The sequence below is a fragment of the Diospyros lotus genome, chromosome 1 (genome assembly GCF_014633365.1).
Source record: "Diospyros lotus cultivar Yz01 chromosome 1, ASM1463336v1, whole genome shotgun sequence".
Classification (NCBI taxonomy): domain Eukaryota; kingdom Viridiplantae; phylum Streptophyta; class Magnoliopsida; order Ericales; family Ebenaceae; genus Diospyros; species Diospyros lotus.
Window position 1 is genome coordinate 33703838 of NC_068338.1, and position 22530 is coordinate 33726367.

General features: G+C 35.8%; 1 long non-coding RNA gene across 32 annotated transcripts; it reads right to left on the reverse strand.

Annotated features, from left to right (window-relative positions):
- Positions 1–638: 638 nt before the first annotated feature.
- LOC127800314 (uncharacterized) lies at positions 639–20454 on the reverse strand. Of its 32 annotated transcripts, none has more exons than XR_008022764.1 (17): positions 19725–20454; positions 19513–19630; positions 19382–19441; positions 19147–19228; positions 18225–18526; positions 16157–18090; positions 15931–16065; positions 14853–14991; positions 13367–13434; positions 12417–12556; positions 10500–10613; positions 7786–7850; positions 7563–7644; positions 5993–6074; positions 2146–2226; positions 1845–1919; positions 639–852 (listed from the first exon to the last, which is right to left on the reverse strand). It is a non-coding gene; the product is annotated as an uncharacterized LOC127800314 (long non-coding RNA). The 32 variants fall into 32 exon arrangements; XR_008022768.1 differs by lacking the exon at positions 639–852 and having other exon boundaries at positions 1644–1919; positions 16157–16486; positions 17793–18090; XR_008022772.1 differs by lacking the exon at positions 639–852 and having other exon boundaries at positions 1644–1919; positions 16157–16197; positions 16302–18090.
- Positions 20455–22530: the final 2076 nt, after the last annotated feature.

Genomic DNA, 22530 nt, shown 5'->3' on the forward strand with positions numbered 1-22530 from the left:
ATCTCCTTAGCCTCTTGATCAACTAGGTGATTCTTGAGTCACCAGCTAATTCAAGAAGGCAAGTAGACCTTTACTTGACTTAAAACTGATATCCTAAGTCAAGATCAGCCAAGCTGGACGTGTCTAGGGAATCTAGGACTGTTGGAAAAAATGGTCAAAGTCAACTGTCAAGGTCAAACAGGTCAACAAACTTGGGTTCTGGGCCAACCCAAGGGCTGCCACAACTGGGCCAGACACAGCCCAACACATTGGGCTGGCCCATGAACCAGCTGGGCCCTGCCAACTGGTGGGATGTCAATTAAGAGGTTTAAATCAAATCCAGTAGGCCACAGAAGTTGTTGGGTGGTCGTTCCCCTAAATTGATCAAAGAATCACCAACAATTACAAAACATTAAACAAGAAATAAGAAAAACACACAACAGAAAAACATCACAGATTAATCCTCCACTCAAAGCCTTCGGGCTTCCTCCTCCATGGAGACCTTACCAAGTACTGAGAGAAGATGATGAACTGGATGAACGGGGCAAATAAATAGGGGGAAAGAAGATGAACGGGGCAAATAAATAGGCGGGACAAAGATGGAGAAGTGTGGAGAAGGAAGGGTTTGATTTGAGATTGTTGCCGTTGTGAAGAGTGTGTGTGCAAATCTGAATGATTTGATTTGGGATTGATGTTGTTGTTACAAGCGTGATATGCCAATATCTGACTTGTGAAGCATAACACAGAGAATATATATTAATAGCAAACCAAGAACTTCATAACCCCGAGAACATGAAAATTTAAATGAAATGCAAACCAAGAACTTGTGGGGAATGTTATTGAGACACTTGCGTTCTTCTTCCCGAATCCCAACTGAAAGATAGAATCAAAGAATTACTCCATCACTAACATACCTACAACTATTATAAGCTGTGATTTAGCGAGCATAAGTAGAACTATTGTAACTTGCGAGTTAGCAAGCATAAGTATATACATGCACGGATCTATATAAACGAAAACCCATTCTAGCTAAAAGAAACTCCCTTTTGAAGCAAATCTAGAGGATGGAGAGATAAAAAAAAATTATAAGTAGAAACTCATAACTCCATGAGAAGAGTCAGTGCTGTTAGTGAACTTGCGATCGCTTTAATTTGATAGTCCAAATTGAGTTACCCCCATTGCAACAGAATATACAGAATATAAATTAGTAGCAAACATTAAGCAACAGTTCACTGAAAATAAGAACTCAATAAACAATGTGCAATTTGAGGTCCTATAATTCACTGGAATCCAAAGAAATCATGAAGCATAAAGTAAGATAGTTTCACCCAACATAAACAAAAAGGAAGTTAAGGAACCAATAGGTGCAATGGAATCTCCAAAGAAGAACACTACCCAAACAACAACAATGAAATTATGAAAATTTATACAGAGGATATAACAGTACTTGGAAGTCAAAATGCCAAGCTTGTGCACAAGGGAGGCGGTGGTGAAAATAAAATTCTGCATTAGGAGAGTATTCTCACTCCAAACAATACATCCAAGAAAACAACTCAGGCCTGTGCAGAGGGATGACTCCATCCAAGTTGAGTTACCCCCATCACAACAGAACACACAGAAATATACTAATAGCAAGCATTAAGCAACATTTCACAAAACATATGAAATCAATAAACAATGTGCAACTTGAGATATTATTAATTCACTAGCATCCAATGAAATCGTGAAGCATAAAGTAAGATAGTCTGACCCAACATATAAAGGAAGTTAAGAAACCAATAGGTGCAATGGAACCTCCAAACAAGAACGCTACCCAAACAACAACAATGAAACTATGAAAACCTATACACAGGTTATAACAGTACCTAGTGCTTCTCAAAAGTAAAAATGGCAAGCTTGTGCACAAGGTAGACCGCGATGAAGATGAAATTCTGCATTAGCTGAAGGTAAACCTTTACAGTTTAGCAACAAATTATTCAAAATCAAGAACAATATGGAGCATAAAACAGAAGAAACTCAAATGTACATCCAAATAGCAAGATAAAGTTGGCCTTAGAAGCTATATGAAGAAATAAAGCAACAAAAAAGCTCACTCAAATATGGCCACAAGACTAAATTAAAAAAAGAAAAATGTCAGAAATCATCAAAAGATTTAGAGACATGTACCTGACCCAATGCAAGCTGCATAAGAAGTAGAAATGGCAGTGGATATGTGATTTGTCTTGTTCATCCATGCAAAAATCAAAACTGCCAAAGTAAAAGGACGTCCATGAAATGAAGAATTGCTCAAGTATAGCACATATGAGAGAGCCCAAGCCATAGCAACAATTTGAGAGGAGGGGGTGGATGTCATCAATCATGAAAAATTTAAGAGCCATATACCTGGTATATATATAAGCATGCGGACTTATATATATATATATATAGATATACGTATAGTGCCCATACAATGTGGTATACCTCTATACATATTGCTAAATCTTTGCAATTATTTTTATAAACTTATTGGAGAAATTATTTAAAAACATAAAAATTAATTAATTAAAGGAGTTAAGAAAAATAACAATGTGGTAGCCTCATAATAGAATGAATCTATTAGGAGTCGGGACTTTGGGTACTCCCAAATCATCACAGGCTAGCCCAGAACACGTCTCCGGGTTAATCATGCTCGGTCCCACACATTAAACAAAGAGGACATCTCCTTAGCCCTTTGATCAACTAGGTGATTCATGAGTCACCTGCTAATTAAAGAAGGCCCAAGTCGACCTCTACTTGACTTAAAACTGATATCCTGAGATAGGATCAGCCAAACCTGATGTGTAAGGGAAATCCATGACTATTAGAAAAAGGGGTCAAAGTCAACGGTCAAGGTAAAATAGGTCAACAAACTTAGGGTCTCGACAAACCCAAGGGTGATCGTGATTGTCATGTTCCTCCCGACAAAAATCAAAACCCTGAAATAAATTAAGAATTGCTTGGTGTAACATCCAGAAATTTACAGACAAGTAATTAATTTTGGTATTTGAGGATATTTTAAAATATTTGGATATTTTGAGAAAATGGGAAATTAAGGTAATTAAGTAAATTATTTGAGAATATTTATGGAAATAATGATGAAATTAATTTGGTGGATTTTTGGAATATTCGGGGTATAGTTGTAATAAGAGGAAATGAGGTGTCGGTGTGTGTGATTTTCGGAAGTTCTGGGGCACTAGTGTAATTCCGGAAAGAAGTTTGGAAGATTGCTTAAATATAATGGGATGCATATATAGGTTGAAGGTGAGTGCGGTCGCGCGTGAGGGCGTACATGGGCTCCATTCACGGGGGAGGCGTGCGCACTGGGAGGAAAAAAAGGCTGATTTTAATCAGCCAATGCGCCCCAAAACGATGTTTTGGGGAGGCCAGCTGCTGGCCTTGTGCGGCCCAGCCGCACCACGTGGCGCGCACTGGTGCTTCCTTGCCACCCATCCGTTTTGCCTTCAATTTGGCTTGCAAATTTTGCTAATTTGAAGCCATGTAAAGGGGTAGTGGTCGAGGCATTAAATTAACTAAAAATCTGTGGATTAAACCATGGTTTGAGGGAGAAATCAGGGGGTGGTTGATCCTATAAATAGGCAATTCGAACAAGGGAAGAAAGCATAAGTGAGTGAGCAGTTCTTTGAGAGGAAAAGCTCCAGAAAGGTACGAATTCTGATTAATTGAGTTTAAGTTTATTTTGTTTAATCAATTAATTAGTTAATTAGTTAGTTAAATTAAATTAGTAGTTAAGTTGAAGTTTATTTTAATTAGTTTAGTAAGTTAATTAGTTAAGATAATTAGTGGGATTGGTAAATTAATTAAACTAATGAATTTAGACAGTGGCTAATTAATTAATTACTTAGCCTTATGTATATGTATAATTGTGGTAAGAGCATTGCGGGTACGCTACCAGTTTGTTCAACGAAATAGAGTTGGTCACTGAGCAACAAACAAATTAAGGTAAGGGTTAATATGCTTTGTGTGTAAATTTCTTTTGTCATGGCTTGCATAAAATGTTGAGGAAGTGCCTAGGCATGGGGCAGTGTGTTGTTGACCGTGAGGGTCCTAGGACGGGGTCATAGATGAAACCACTAGGGGCCACCTAGAGCCTGAGATATGTGCGATGGCCAGGCTTGCATGCACGCTGCACTTTATTTTTATCTATGATGTCATACTCATTAATTTATTGCATTGCATATTGACTTTACTGAGTCCCCGGACTCACTTCCCCTTACTCCCACTAACCCAACAGATGGCTCAGGGACTAAGAAAGAGAAAGCGGTAGTGGTGAAAGAGTCGCTGGTTAATAGTAATGGCGGGCAATAAGAATGTGAGTCATGTACGTGTTATTAATGTAAATTATGTATGCTCTGTACTTGACCTCGAAAAATGGTTGTGATTTAAATAAAACTTGCTTTGGACCAAGTTAAGGTTCCCACTATGAGTAACTCAGTGAGAGTGAACTAGTTATGCTTGACCATTAGAATATTATGTTGGGCATATCAATATTTATTTATTTTATTGAAATTGGATTTATATTCTAAGGGCCTATTTGGTTTCGAGAATCAAGTATGTACTTGTTGCTTATGCATTATAAACCCGAATTTTCGATAATCAAAGGTAGCGAAGCCTGGACCCCACCCAGGGCGCCCAATATTATTTTAATATTGGCAGGGCATAGCCGTCCTTCGAGACAGGCCAGGGTTGTAACCGTAGATTACGGTGGCACCCGGTAATGGGGCCGGGGTGTCACACTTGGAGATTGCAAATCAACCTTATTTTCTTTTCTCAACTTAGGTAGAGTCAAACGTGGATTTAGAAAAAAGGATGTAAATCCAAAACTGCTCAGGGAATGAAAAAGTCAAACAAAGATTAAAACACACAGCTTAACAGTTTATTTACAGCAATAGAATCCATCGCCCATGCAGGTTTCACTACTGGCAACCCACCACTAGAGGACCTAGAATAAATTAGTGACAAAGGAAATTATAGAAGATCAAGAAATGCTAAATTATTACTTTAGAGTATCAAACTTAGACTTGACCTGCACAATGTGAACCGAGGGTTCTTGATTTTACACTTTAGAAACTTACTCTGCACATGATATGTGTAACAAGATGATTTTTTGAATTTCTATTTTAAAATTTAGAATTTTTTATCTTTTATTTTTAATAGATTTATTAGGGTATAGATTTATTGGGATAATAGTACCTAGTGTTTCAAAAAAAGTCAAAAAGGCAAGCTTTTGCAAAAGGCAGAAAGCGATGAAAATAAAATTTTGCATTAGGAGATTATTCTCACTCCAAACAATTGCTTACATCCAAGAAAACAACTCAGGCCCACGCAAAGGGATGACTCCACCAAAGTTAGGCGACCCCCATAGCAACATAACACTCAGAAACTATACTAATAGTAAGAATTAAGCAACAGTTCACAGAAAATAACATATCAATAAACAATGCGCAACTTATAATTTTATAATTCACTAGAATCCAATGATATTGTGAAGTAAAAAGTAAGATAGTCTAACCCAACATATAAAAGAAGTTAAGGAGCCAATAGCTGCAACGAACCCTTCAAACAAGAACCCTACCCAAACAACAACAATAAAACTATGAAAACCTATACACAGGTTATAACAGTACCTAGTGTTTCTCAAAAAGTCAAAATGACAAGCTTATGCATAAGGTAGAAGGCGATGAAGATGAAATTCTGCACTAGTTGAAGGTAAACCTTTACAGTTTAGCAACAAATTATTCAAAATAAAAAACAATATGGAGCATAAAACAGAACAAACTCAAATGTACAGCCAAATAACAAGATAAAGTTGGCCGTAGATGCTATATGATGGATTAAAGCAACAAAAATGCTCACCGCAATATGGCCACAGGACTCAACAAGTAGCTTTCATAATGCTATTTGAATAATTATTGGGTTATACAAAATTAAGAAAAGAACAATGTCTTCAATCATCAAAAAATTTAGAGCCATGTACCTGATAATGCAAGCTCCATAAAATGTAGAACTGACAGTGGATATGTGATTTGTCCTGTTCCTCCATGAAATAATCAAAACTCCTGAAGTAAAATGACGTCCACAAAATGAAGAATTGCTCAAGTATAGAACATATGAGAGAGCCACGCCATAGGAACAATTTAAGAGAGGATGGGGGGGTGGGGAAACAAGGAAAAATGTAATTAATCAGGAAAAAATTAAGAGCCATATGCTATGCATGCCCACAAAAACATAGAAATTGAAGTGGTGAACGTGATTGCCATATTCCTCCCTGCAATAATCAAAACGCTAAAACAAATTAAGAATTGCTTGGAGATTGCTAATCAACCTCATTTTATTTTCTCAACTTACCTAGAGTCAAATGTGGCAATTAGAAAAAGGCATGTAAATCCAAAACTGCTCAGGGAATGAAAATGTCAAACAAAGATTAAAACACACAGCTTAACAGTTTATTTCCAGCAATAGAATGTATCAGCCACGCAGGTTTACTACTGGCAACCCACCCCTAGAGGACTTGGAATAAATTACCAATAATGGAAATTATCAAAGTTCAAGAAATGCTAAAGTATCACTTTAGAGTATCAAACTTAGACTTGACCTGCGCAATGTGAACCTTGGGTTCTTGATTTTACAATTTAGAAGCTTACTCTGCAGATGATATGTGTAACAAGATGATTTTTTGAATTTCTGTTTTACAATTTAGAATTTTTTATCTTTTATTTTTAATAGATTTATTAGGGTAATAGATTTATTAGGATAATAGTACCTAGTGTTTCAAAAAAAGTCAAAATGGCAAGCTTTTGCACAAGGCAGACAGGAATGAAGATAAAATTCTGCACTCAGAGAGTATTCTCACTCCAAACAATTGCTTACATCCAAGAAAACAACTCAGGCCCATGCAAAGGGATGACTTCATACAAGTTGAGCTACCCCCATAGAAACAGAACAAACAGAAAAAATACTAATAATACGCATCAAGCAACAGTTCACAAAAAATAAGAAATCAATAAATAATGTGCAACTTGAGATATTATAATTCACTAGCCTCCAATGAAATCGTGAAGCATAAAGTAAGATAGTCTGACCCAACATATAAAAGAAATCAAGGAACCAATAGGTGCAACGGACCCTCCAAACAAGAACCCTACCCAAACAACAACAATGAAACTATGAAAATCCATACACAGGTTATAACAGTACCTAGTGTTTCTCAAAAAGTCAAAATGGAAAGCTTGTGCACAAGGTAGATGGCGATGAAGATGAAATTCTGCACTAGCTGAAGGAAAACCTTTACAGTTTAGCAACAAATTATTCAAAATCAAAAACAATATGGAGCATAAAACAAAACAAACTCAAATGTACAGCCAAATAACAAGATAAAGTTGGCCGTAGATGCTATATGATGGATTAAAGAACCAAAAATGCTCACTCAAATATGGCCACAGGACTCAAGAAGTAGCTTTCGTAATGCTATTTGAATAATTATTGGATCATACAAAATTAAAAAAAGCAAAATGTCATCAATCATCAAAAAATTTAGAGCCATGTACCTGACATTGCAAGTTGCATAAAATGTTGAAATGGCAGTGGAAATGAGATTTGTCATGTTCCTCCACGAAATAATCAAAACTCCTGAAGTAAAAGGACAACCACGAAATGAAGAATTGCTCAAGTATAGAAAATATGAGAGAGCCATAACATAGCAACAATTTAAGAAGGGGCGGCAGAAAAGGAAAAATGTCATCAATCATAGAAAATTTAAGAGCCATATACCTTGGCTATGCATGTCGAACAAAATATAGAAATTGAAGTGGTGATCGTGATTGTTATGTTCCTCCCTGAAATAATCAAAACCCATATATAAATTAAGAATTGCTTGGAGATTGCAAATCAACATTATTTTCTTTTCTCAACTTACGTAGAGTCAAACGTGGCAATTAGAAAAAGGGATGTAAATCCAAAACTGCTCAGGGAATGAAAAAGTCAAACAAAGATCAAAACACACAGCTTAACAGTTTATTTGCAACAATAGAATCCATCGCCCATGCAGGTTTCACTACTGGCAACCCACCACTAGAGGACCTGGAATAAATTACCAACAATGGAAATTACAGAAGTTCAAGAAATGCTAAATTATTACATTAGAGTATCAAACTTAGACTTGTCCTGCGCAATGTGAACCTCGGGTTCTTTATTTTACAGTTTAGAAGCTTACTCTGCATTGATATGTGTAACAAGATGATTTTTTGAATTTAGAATTTTTTATCCTATATTTTTAATAGATTTATTAGGGTAATAGATTTATTAGGATAATAGTACCTAGTGTTTCAAAAAAAGTCAAAATGGCAAGCTTCTGCACAAGGCAGACAGTGATGAAGATAAAATTCTGCATTAGGAGAGTATTCTCACTCCAAAAAATTGCTTACATTCAAGAAAACATCTCAAGCCCACGCAAAGGGATTACTCCATCCAAGTTGAGCTACCCCCATAGCAACAGAACAAACAGAAAATACACTAATAGTAAGCATTAAGCAACAGTTCACGGAAAATCAGAAATCAATAAACAATGTGAAACTTGAGATATTATAATTCACTAGCATCCAATGAAATCGTGAAGCAAAAAGTAAGATAGTCCGACCCAACATATAAAGGAAGTCAAGGAACTAATATAGGTGCAACGGACCCTCCAAACGAGAACCCTACCCAAACAACAACAATTAAACTATGAAAACCTATACAGGTTATAACAATACCTAGTGTTTCTCAAAAAGTCAAAATGGCAACCTTGTGCACAAGGTAGACGACGATGAATATGAAATTCTGCACTAGCTGAAGGTAAACCTTTAAAGTTTAGCATCAAATTATTTAAAATCGAGAATAATATGGAGCATAAAACAGAAGAAACTCAAATGTACAGAAAAATAACAAGATAAAGTTGGCCTCAGATGCTATATGATGGATTAAAGCAACAAAAATGCTCACTCAAATATGGCCACAGGGCTCAAGAAGTAGCTTTTGTAATGCTATTTGAATAATTATTGGATTATACAAAATTAAAAAAGTAAAATGTCATCAATCATCACCAAGCTGCACAAACAACAGCAGATGGAAAGCTAAACAAATTCCAGATTCTTAGAATATAAAAACTCAAAAGGCCCTACAACTGGAGCTCTTCGTGTTTGCTAACATCAAATGAAATTGGGAAGCAGAAAAGTGACACAGCTTTACCCAATATACAAAATAACAAATGACTAAACACACAATCTTCAAGCAAGAAGATTAACCAAACAACAGCGAGAAAATTGCCACAACACAAAAGTACACACCAAAGAAGAAAAATAAGTCCCTCATCAAATCAGAACATGTACAGGATTAATCAATCACAGGTGGATTAATTTCAATTTGCCTCAAAAAACAAGGAAAATAGAAAAGAAAGAAAGAATGAAGGAAGGAAGGAAAAGAAAAACATACAAAATACAAGAGCAACAAACATTGCCTAAACAGCGACAAAGTCACGACTTCTGATTCAAAGTTACGTAAACATTATAAGATATGCCATGCTGAAATTCCAAAATATTCATAAAATAGATAATTGCACAACACACAATTGCTCAAACCAAAAGGAGTAAAGAGATTACTCAAACACAGGAGGGGTAACCCCCATTTGAAATTAAAAGAAAAGGCAGAAAAAATACAATAACAGCTAACATTGTCTCAAATGCAATTTGACACAATATATGAAAGACCCAATCAGTGCCATGGAAAATTCAAGCAAAGGAAATACCAAAACAAAAGCAATGAAACTATGACTTTTCATGCAATGTTATGTTGATTATAAGATACACCATGCTGAAAGTCTAAAATATGTGCAGAAGGGATTATTTCCGCTCCACACAATTACTCACAGTAAGGATTTGAAATCTCTCATCAAATCAGGCCAAGCAAAGGGATTACTCAATCCCAGGTGGAGTAACCCCACTGCAAACAAAGAAAAACACATAAAATACAATAACTGCAACCATTATCTCAAAGACTGCGCTTAAAACCTTCAAGCAGGAAAATTAAACAAACACCAGCGACAAATCTACAAATTCTTACACAAGGTTAACCTCGCTTATTCAATACACTATGCTGAATGACAAAAAATAGTGGAGAAGTGATTACTGTCACTCCACACAATTGAGTCAATTATCAAAAGAACCAATGAATGGACTTGAAATCTTCAAAGAAGAAAAACACCCAAACAACCACAACAAAGCTATGACTTCCCCTGCAAGGAAATGACAGTAGTACCCTCACTCCAAACAATTGCTTACATCCTAGAAAAAAAGTCAGGCCTAAGCAAAGGTATGACTCCATCCAAGTTGAGTTAGCCCCATTGTAACAGAACACACAGAAAACATATTAATAGCAAGCATTAAGAACAAGTTCACAGAAAATAAATTAAGAATTGCTTGGAGATGGCACGAGTGAGAGAGATGTCTTACCACAGTTTCACAATTTGCACTTCTCCTACTTGCGTAGCAATTCTGGTGGGATGTCAATTATGAGGTTTAAAACAAATCCAGTAGGCCACAGAAGTTGCTGGTCTGGTCGTTCCCCTGAATCGATCAAAGAATCATCAAGGATTACAGAACATTAAACAATAAATAAGAAAAAGAAGCAGAAAAACATCACATATTAATCCTCCACTCGAAGCCTTCAGGTTCCGCCGCGGAGACCTTACTGGGGTTATTGACAGAAGAGACAACGAACTGGACATTGTGATCAGAGTCTTGAGGGACAATAGGGGGAAAGAAGATGAACGGGGCAGATAAATAGGAGATGGAGGGAGAGGGGGCGAAGTTAGAGAAGGACCTGGCAGAATAAGAGAAAAGCTACTGTCGATGTTAGTCGAGCCGAAGGGTTTAAATAGAGCGAGACGAGAGGTATGTCAAGATTCTTGACCCGTTGCATTGGAGAGCAGTGAAACGTGCTCGCCAAGCCAGTTGCAGCATTGGCTGCTGAAAGTGATGCATCAGCAGCATCAAATGTTTTGAACTTGAGAAATCCAAGGAAAGAGATTCCCTTGGTCACAAAGCACATGGTAGAATGCCTCCAAATAATATCAAGAAACATGAACCCATGTTAACTTCCACAGCGCTAGCCAATTGAAAAAGATCAGGGGGAAGGGTTCCTGGACTGCACCATCTAACCAGAATCTCACTCCACCATTCACTACCTAAAAATGATACATCTGAAGACCCCTTTTGAAATATAAATGCACAAGGCAACTCTCCAAAGATCCAATTCATAATGGGTTCAGGTCCAACATCACACATTTTTTCCTCTGTTTATAAGTGTTATTGAATCTGATATCTGCGAGGTCTCATTGTTTTCTAAATAAAGCAACTATTATAGCAAGAAACAAGCAATTGTAAAATAAGTAGGAAAAACTACACTAATCTGCTCTTTAAAGTTAACAATGAGAAATTATATATCCAGATTCAGTTTGCTATTGTAAGAATGGAAACAATTGAAAAGGTAAAGGTGCTAACCACAAAATAATGAACAATCACTTACCCACAACAAGACTCAATTTACTTTAGGAAAACAAAACAAAGGAAATAAAAGTAAAGAACAATCAAATAGAGAATAGATGTTTTATATCTTTATATGCTAAGCACAAACCATGAAGACGAAGTGATGAAGAACACAGGAAATAGAGTAATTTTAAGTTACTATTTATGGATTTACTTTGCATAGAATTAGGAATTTTATTATGTTTAATTCCGTTTCCTACTTGATTTTTTTTTTTTGCTTTTTTAGTTTCATAAATTATTCAAAGAGTGTGGGGGACAAGTTAGAGCTTGGAATATTGATTAAAAATATAGGTCCTTCCCCTCTCTCAATTTGCCCTTCTGTTGATTGGATTTGTTTCCTTTTCTCCTTCTCTTCTTTATTCCCCTCTCTTTCCTTGTTACTCTTTCACTTACCATCTCCTGCTTTTCTAATTTCTTTCTATATTCTTCATATTTTTCTCCCATTGTTTTTCTCTTCTACCTCTATTCTTCTATGATAACTTAATGCATCCTTATTTCTTTTATTCTCTTTCTACTGTGTATCTCTGCTAACTTCAACAACATTGTAACTGCCCCTTTCTCCGTTCAGCTGTTTATTCATTAATTTTAAAACATCAAAACACTCTTCACTCAACCAATTAAATCAACAGTAAAATCCTACATCAGAAAACAAGTATATATGAATAGATTAAGTGCTACTGCTAGCTCACAATATAGCATCACCATACAATTTCATATACCTATTGCAATGAAATTTCCAATTATGGTATTGATACATGGAAGATCCTTCAGTAGGCTACTTAACTAAATTATGTATAACTCAGAATGGGAGAGTAACATTACCTCTCCACCTAGTTGCCTTGCCCAAATAATGCCATCACTAATCTATTTTTGGTGTAACACTGCAACACAAGCACAAGCTGATTTAACACTTGTAAACAGTATAAAAGAAGCATCCACCGTGCACCCATCTTGAAAAAACCCTGAAACAATTTCATATGTTTGCAGACACGTTAGCAACCCCACAACAAAAGAAAAAAAGCGTTGCCAAAGTTAATTACCTGTATAAAAGATCTAAAAATATTTTGGAAGGGTAATTATTATGCAAAATACTGAGATTTTATTTTTAGTCTGAAAACAAAAAGAAAAGTTCACAAAAAAATTATTACATGAGTGCTTTTATATTTTGATATGAAATATTTCTCTGTTTTATTTACTTTTATTCAATATAATTAAGTAATATATTTTGTTAAAAAATATTTCACATTAAAACATACTTAATGTTTTAGTTTTTTTCGACAATTTTACTTTGAATAGTTTATAGACTTACCTTTCTAAAAGTTCTGATATTAAGCAATGTACCAGTAGATTGCTGAGCAAGTTGTGTGATCTTATTTTTATTTTATTTTTTATTAAGAAAATGACTTACTTTGCTAAAAGAAATATTCCAGCGGAATTAAAGTGTATCACTAGAAGGCTAGATGTTGGTGTGGCCTGCTTAGTGCAATGCTTTGTTAGAGAGGTTAAAAGGGTGATTTTGCATCATCTGCCCAACAATCCCGACATAGAAACCCCTAATATATAGGAACACAATCACATCCAAACATATCCCTGACTAGTTTCTCTCAAACCAAATGGACATTATAATAAATCAGCAAAAAGAAAAAAAAAAAGCACATCATAATATTATATACCAGTGTTTTGAAACCAGTTTCCCTCTCAAACCAGCTCGCAGAGAGGGTTGGGTTGCTTGAAATTGAAGCCCAATAAACTCCAAATAACTATGAATGTACCTCACCACTTTGGCTTGCAGTTTGTGCAGAGTATCCATCCATCACTTTCGGCGGCATTTCAGTCCCACCTATAATTAAACCCCATTAATGACACATGAATAAATCTCAAGCACTTCGTACAAGTGACAGTAAGCTAAACTTAATACACATTGTAAAACTTCAATTGCTAGAAATAAACTATATACTATTACTGCCGAAGAAGCAAACCTTATTATGCATCCAGAGCCTAACGAGTGGTCAGTCCTACTGGCTTCACTGGTGCAATTCGCTTTGGAGTTTCAATAAAGTTCAAGTATTGTTGAATTCCGTGCTCATGAATGTTGGAGTGCTAAAGCTTGACATGTTTGGTGAAATGTGATGGAATAAGTACTAAATATGTTTATTTACAAGCAGTTTGATACGTGCACAGCCATGCAGCCAGCAAGACTTGGTCAAGCTTAGTGGAGTCATGTGCAGGTCTCCAGCAAGACTTCACTGGTGCAGTTTGATAGTGGATGTTAGTTGCTTTAGTGGGTAGATAATCTCCTATTTTCTAGCTTAGTGGAGTCATGTGCAGGTCTCCAGCAGTAGTGGTAGTAGTTCTTCCTATTTCCTTGCTTTGTGGTTATTTTATCTTTGCATTGTAAGGCTATAAATATAGCCAACTGATGGAATAAAAAGGGCAGCGTAGAAAAATTCAGAAAACTCCCTCTTCTTCTCTCTAAATTCTGCAGATTCTCCCTTCCTCTAAATCCCTTCCCTATCACAGTTGAGATAGAGGGTCAGCTTGAATAGTAGTAACCTAAGATTACTCCCTGGCAACTAGAAGATTTTGAATTTGAGTTGTGGATAAAGTCTTCTTACAAAGCAAGAATACGGATGCATATGGTGTAGTGAAACCACCGGGGGGGATCTCGAAAGGCCTTTGTCCCACAATGCAAATCTACGCTCCCTTTCTTGAGTTAATATATCTTGAGATAGCCTTGTCCAAACAGCGAGCTCGCACCCACAAGATTGGGCTAAACCCAAGAGAAACAGGCTAAATGCCCCCAACATGCAACATATCATGGAGGCCAGGCCAACCCTAGCTTTTTCTTTCAAGACAACCTCACACTTTTGAGAAGCATTTGTTGTATCTTGTGAACTGTGAAGGTACACATTTTATCTTCATAAAACCTCAATGGTGGACAATATAATTTTCTCTGAAAAAATACTAATCACCTTTACATCTCACTAGCCTTGGCCAACCCAACACATTAAGAGTCAGGAATATTAACAAGGACGCAAACTCTAAGGTGAGGTTGGTCCATCATTATTCTGATTTACTTACTATTCTTGAAAAAGATTAATAAATAACAAGAACCCTCCCATCCTAGGCCACCTTGTCTAAGGAACCAAGAGTGTGAAGAATTTAGGTTTCTGGGGCCAAAAAACCCAACAGTACAAAGAAGAGTAGAAGAGAAAAACATAACCAATAACATTAGACCTTTCTGTAGACAGTAACTACCCTTGTATCTGAATGCCTGGAAGTAGCATGAGGGTTCTGCTGCAACTTCTTCTTATCTTTAGATGAACAATCTTTACAGAAAAAGGTAGCAAGACTGTAAGCTTCCTCTGTGATCATTTTTATACAGGTTGGGTGATCCCTGAAATGCATAGTAATACAGTGGTTAAATTTAATGGGCACCACCCTAATGCTAAATCTGAGTTGTAGACGAAGGCAACCCAAGCTGCAAAGAATGTGTCCCTAAGAGGTCTACCCAAGTATAAATGTGACAACATTTTATTCACAAGAACATGATTTGGTAATGCCACAAAGTCAAATTTAAAAATATTTTTACATGTGAGAAGAAGCCTAATAGAAGCTCCCGTGAGGGGAGCAGATAGAATGAAACAAGTATTTAACAAAGAGGTAGAGGAAGCCCAAAAACAAATTGGTGGGAGACATTTAGGTATGAAATTAGTCACAATGGTTTTACAGAATATAAGACCATAGAAATAAATGATGGATTAAAAACCAGAGGCAAATCAAGTTAGAGTTTTCCATTTTCTTTAAATTGATTTCACATTTGTTTTTTTGCTTGTAAAAGGCATTCTTGAAGACTTGAACCGTGACTTTAGGCATTCCAAAATAATCTCAAAAACAAAAATGAAATGTTACAACTTATGTTTTTTATCTACAAAAATTGACAACACTAAAATTTAACGCGTATAATATTCAATAACCAAGGGAGAAAAAGATAGCCCCAAAAGGGGGCACATTCTACAAGAGTGATTGCATCTCTTCTTATGATGTCAATGATGATTGACACCAAATAAACACCATAACAAAAGAACTATTCAAAATAACAGAAGGAACGAACTACAATATAGCATTCAAAAGCCTTGAGCACAGAGATTACCATGTCCAAGTGGATTATAGATGTTCTTTGAGTAAACACATTAACAACTTGTGCACCTAAAAGTAGGAAAATGACTGCAGTACAAGTTTCTCCAATTGACAATGAAATGCAGCCTAGAGTTCATTTACAATCAAAGCTAAAAAGGAAAGCATGGAGTTTATTCAACTAAAAGAAAACGATTACCAGGATTGTCGTTAAGAACTCTCGAGTCTCAACGCAACAGGTTCATGTTGATGCTTGGTAAATTCGACAAATGCAACTCCACATGAGTGTTCTTCTAAATAACTTTCCTTTCTTTGTATTCTTCGATAACTTCATCTGCATGAACAAAAAAATTTAAGAAAGCTACTATATCAAGCATATTGCACCTACATGGATGGAAAAACTCAATAACTCGGGTTTTACTGACCTGTCTAATCATGGGTTTTTGCTTGGTAGCCCGGCTTGTAACTGTCTCTAAACAAAGCTTCATAAGTTCTCAGTCATTGACAAGTCTTTTCCTTGAAACATGAAAGGTTGGAGATTGAAGCTTAATCAAATTTTTCTTTTCTAACCTGCAAAATTCTTATGCATTGGGCTCTTCCACGGAGTGTGCACAAAAGCGTTGCACCAACCACAACAAAGTATGGAGCAGCATCTAGTTAATGATGTTAAGAAACAGCCACGACCAAACATGTTTCTCCATGTTTCTAAGTTAGTATTCGCAGTATTCTCCAGATTCTTCTATTTTTGCATTTGCCTACCATCCCATATGGTATCCATCAAATTTTTTAGAAGTTTACAGAAACTTAGCCCTAAGAAAATAGTTCTAAATGATATAGTATTAGACAAGAAGCATAGATTTAAATACTACTAAACATAGTGAATTATACCAATGACAACAAATCCCAAGCAAGCAAGAAAGTAAATGCATTGACATCATTAAACCATCATCAAGACAAGGATTCTTAATGAGCTGATACAAGTCAAGACATCTGAGTGATTGCTTCAAGATGGCTAGGCATAGATTGCTAAAGATAGCTGTATTAAATATTGCTCGTCTGAAATCTTAGAAGGAAGAGGAACAGAAAGTAGGAAAGGCACACGAAGGAGCATTTTTCCCTGCATCCTTCACACACTTATTCAATTCACCAGACAATGGTCTTCTATTTCAGAACAGAAAGAAACAGACATGCAAGTTCAGATGTCTAGAAATAAAGAAACTAGAAATGAAAAAGGATAAGCAGAGGAGGCAAAAACCCAGGGCGAGGATTTTTACAGATTTCCACGCAAGGGAAAAGGGTAATTTTACCCTCTCGCCCAAAAATTCAAACCCTCTCTTTGGTATATCCCGATCACTGTCCAATGAAAAATATTGGTCCATATGCTATGACATGTGACATTATTAATTCAACAAACAGAACCCTCCCTTCCTCCCATATGAGGGAATAGGTTTATGAAGTATTTTACAATTTTATAAAGAAAACCGAAGTTAAATCACTTTTAGTACTTACAATTGATGCTTTGACATGTCACTAGCCGAAACTCCTTCAGAGGCTGGAGTGCCCTCAACTATAAGACCTTCTTGTCTTTTTTTTTTTTTACTTTTTTTGAGAAAAAGTTGAGATATATAGTACAGAAAGTAGATAGCATATAGGCAACTCAAATTGCAAAATGACAGTATAACAACATTTGTCCGTCAAGGGAAGAAAGTAACAACTTAGGGAACTGACCTTTACAACACTCAAACAAAAATGAAATGTCACAAATTTATATTTTCATCTACAAAATTTGCCAACACTAAAATTTAACGCGTATAATATTTTCAATAACCAAGGGAGAAAAAGGTAGCCCCAAAAAGGCACACATTCTACAAGAGTGATTGCATCTCTTCTTATGATGTCAATGATGATTTGAGACCAAATAAACACCACAACAAAAGAACTATAGAGAAAAACAAAAAGCACAAACTACAATATAGCATTCAAAAACCTTGACCACAGAGATTACCCTGTCCAAGTGGATTATAGATGTTCTTTAAGTAGAAGCATTAACAACTTGTGTACCTAAAAGTAGGAAAATGATGCAGTACAAGTTTCTCCAATTGACAATGAAATGTGGCCGGGAGCTCTGTTATAATCAAAGCTAAATAAGGGTGCGTATCCTCATCAAGTAAATTCAGAAATATATAATATGATCATTGCAAAAACTTACATACTTAAGAAATTAGAAAAAGGGATGTAAATTCAAAACTGCACAGGAATAAAAAACAAAGGTTAAAACATCAATCTTAATTGTTTATTTGCAGCAATAGAATCCATCAACCAGGCAGGTTTCACTACTGGTAACCCACCAACGAATGACCTGCAATAAATACCCAACAATGGAAAATATGTAAGTTCAAGAAATGCTACGCTATCAGTTTTGAACATCAAAACTTCACTGTGGAATGTGAAGCTCACTATCTTAATTTTACTGTATGGAAGGTTACTGCATACAATATGAGTACCGCAACGCCTTGAAAGTCTTCAATGCTTCCTCCATGCTTTACAACATGCACTCACAGATTTTGTTAAGATTGCACAGAAAATAAAATTTTTTAAGTTTTTGGTAAAACCTCTGCATTAAATGAAGATTGCCAAGTTCATCTAAACCTGACTAGATGGCACGGTAATCCATCAATAAAAACAGAAATCCCTTAAAAAATAGGCTTCCCACTATTTGAACCACGATTAGACGAACTGAAAGCTTCAGCGTAAACCTGTTCCGGTAATTTCCGATTCTTCATCTCCATGTGTAACTGAAACCAGATGTCAAAACGTCAATATACATTTAGAATCTCGGTACAATTAGGGGCCAAAAGACAACACGAAACGTGAATGCCTAAAAGAAACTACTAACAAGTAAAAGGCCAACCAGAAAGTCGTTATTGGATGCAAAAAATCCAAGACAGAAATTTATGTTCTCCTAATCCAGCCAATTTGCTAAGTGCCTGAATTTACCTTTGAAAACAAAAATTTTCAATAGAAATTATGCATTTTCCAAATTTTCTCAATTATTCCTTTTCTACACAGTTATGCCAGAAATTTGAATATATCATCATCAGAAAAGAGAAAACCATCAATAAAAGCAATTAAACTACAAAAAAATTCAAAAGAGCAGATGGAGAAAGAGAGGGTGGAGGGGATAGAGAAGGACCAAGCGGAATCGGAGAAAGGCGAATTGCAGGAAGAGGAGCGAGAGGAGAGGGACAATTACAGCCCCAAGCCATGCCTGTGGTTTTCTCGTCCTCAAGGTAAGTTGGCCTCAGAAGCTATATGATGAATTAAAGCAACAAAAATGCTCACTCAAATATGGCCATGGAACTCAATTAAAAAAAGAAAAATGTCATCAACAATCAAAACATTTAGAGCCATGTACCTGACAATGCAAGCTGGATAAAATGTAGAAATGGCAGTGGATACGTGATTTGTCCAGTTCCTCCATGCAATAATCAAAACTCCTGAATTAAAAGGGCTTCCACGAAATGAAGAATTGCTCAAGTATAGAACATATGAGAGAGCTATGCAATAGCAACAATTTAAGCTGGGGGGGAGGGGGGGGCGGGAAAGAAAAATGTCATCAATCATTAAAAATTTAAGAGCCATATAGCTACCTATGCATGCTGAACAAAATATAGAAACAGAAGTGGAGCTCGTGATTGTCGTGTCCCTCCCTGAAATAATCAAAACCCTGAAATAAATTAAGAATTGCTGGGAGATGGCATGAGTGAGAGAGATGTCTTACCACAGTTTCACAATTTGCACTTCTCCCACTTGTGTAGCAATTCCGGTGGGATGTCAATTACGAGATTTAAAACAAATCCAGTAGGCTACAGAAGTTGCTGGGTAGTCTGGTTGTTCCCCTGAATCGATCAAGGAATCACCAGGGATTACAAAACATTAAACAATAAATAAGAAAAACAAACAACAGAAAAACATCACAGACGGAGACCTTACCAGGGGTATTGAGAGAAGAGACGACGAACTAGAGATTGTGATCAGAGTCTTGAGGGATAATAGGGGGAAAGAAGATGAACGGGGCAGATAAATAGGAGATGGAGGGAGAGGGGGCGGAGTTAGAGAAGGACCTGGCAGAATAAGAGAAAAGCTACTGTCGATGTTAGTCGAAGGGTTTAAATAGAGCGAGACGAGAGGGATGTCAAGATTCTTGAGCCGTTGTGTTGGAGAGCAGTGAAACGTGCTCTCCAAGCGAAGTTGAAATCAGACCGTTTGGGGAACACCAGCTGGAGCATGAAGGAAGAAATCGGACCGTTTGGGGACACCGGACACCCAGCTGGAGCATGAAGGAAGAGAAGAAATCGGACCGTTTGGGGACACCGGACACCCAGCTGGAAATCGGACCGTTTGGGGATACCGGAAAACCCAGCTGGAACCTGAAGGAAGGGAAGAAATCGGACCGTTTGGGGACACCCAGGTGGAAGAGAAGAAATCGTACAGTTTAGGAAACTGAATGATTTGATTTGGGAATATCTGATTCGTGAACAGCGAGCGTGGCGTGGGATGGTTGCCGTTGTGAAGATGGCTGCCCTGGATTTCACCCAACACTGAGGAGAGATGGAATGGAGCTCAAAGCAACACAGTAAAATTACTCGTTTGGCAATATCAACGACTCAATGCCAACGAACGTTGAGAGGAGGTTCAAATGCGAATATCTGATTCTCCTGTACATTGGGTGGCAATCTAATTAATTGATCATTAACATGTAATTTATGCTTAAAAAGTTGTGCTTTGTGAAATTTATATTTACTATTATTACGTTATTAATCCATTTTACTTTTTCCATGTATTTCCTGTTTCCAATTATTTTGCAATATTCTTCTACTATTGTTTTATTATTATAGTTATACTATAACTATAATTTTTTCGGCAGTAGTATTTTTTGGACATGTATTGTTTTCATACATTATATGTATATATATATATATATTATTTTATAATCTCTTATATTTTTTAAAGTAACTGAATTGGTAAACATTATTAATTGTTTTCAGTTTGAAAGTTCTTTATCCACATATACACCTATTCCTTAATACATGCATTTATTTTATATGTTTCAAACTGATTTCTCTTAATACAAAATATTTCTTAAATGCATACATTCCTATATACAGATTTTTATATACATGAAATGATCAAATTCTCTTATGATAATCTTTATGAAAAATCTTTTATGTTGCTTATATATATTAATACATATTATATCCGTTATTGTAACTGTTGGTAGTTTAAGAAAAATATTATTTTTAAATAAATTTAGTATATCATACTTCAATATATTTTCATCATTTGTTAAAATTAGTTAAAACACATAATACACCTCTTTTAAATTTTGGTGATTTTTTAGAAGTATCTCATTAAATCACGATAAGCAAATGCATTAATCAATCCAGATAAAGTAACCTTGAGTCTTGATATGCTATTCTCATCTCTTGTCCCCTTAGCTATTTCCACAATAAAAATAAGCAATGTCTCAAAAATAATACACATTATCAAATAATGATTATCCCCAAAAAATTATAGAATCAAAGGATAATGCATTTATGAATAATCACTGTTTTGCAATGTGTATTAATTTGGGAACGTAACTAATGGAACAGGAAATAGGGACAACATGTGTGGACTCAAGTAATCCTCATTGAAAAAAAAAAACACATGATACAATGTAACAACAAGAACCATCTCAACAGCTCCGCCTAAGCTAGGAATCGAGAAAATTATTAGATGAAAAGTTTCATAATTTATAGATTCGCATATAAATTGTTGGAATTACATAGATCTCATCATATGCGCAGCGAAATTAAAATTAAGTTTGTAGGTAGGTTTCCGGCTATATAATCCTCAAATTGAAAGCAAAAACAAAAGGTTACCTCTTTGATAAAATCTGATTTCACCGCTAGGTTTCCTGCCGTATAATCCTCAAAGTGTAGGATGCTGAGCCGGTCCACCCAAAATCACTTATATCAAAGAATATCAAAGAGAGTGATAAGTAGAATCAATTTTTCACAAAAATTTTTAACTTACCTTTTGGATTCAAGAACACTTCTTCAAAACTCTCTCAACTTTCAAGTGATTCAAGAACCCTAAAACGAAGAGTTAAGAAAGCCTTTTATAGGATTTCATTAAATCCTATTTCATTAAATGGGTTGGGTTTCTCAAGCCCATTCCATTTAATATAATTGGTCGAGCCCAATCCAATGATATTTATTTGAATCCAATAGTGCCATTGGGTCAAGTCTAATGTGCTAGCAAAATGCCCAATCAAATTAATGATTAAATAATTACATTTACAATATAATTTTTTAATTATTCTTATTTATCTAATAAATAAATGCACTATAATTAGTAATTATAAAATTACTAATTTATCATTCTCTTTGAAAGTGATTTCTTTTGGGTAAGATTTTTGGGTTCACAAATAAATTGGCAACAAGAATAATCAACAATTAATTCTCGTAAATCACGAGTGACATCTAGCAATATGTCATGATTACTCAATTTATTATGAAGCAGGCATTGTGAACCTTTTACTACGTTACCATGCAATACGGTCATTCCATCATCCTATCTCACAACAAGATATGAGATCATGGTCAGTAGGTTGAATCTTTTAATCTCGTCATATGACCAAATTCAAAATCAATATTGACTATGACACAATCCTTATGGAACAAATTCCATTGTCATATTATCTCGGCCAATGATTTATTGTCAAGTGATTACTGGATCGTATAGGATATCTTCC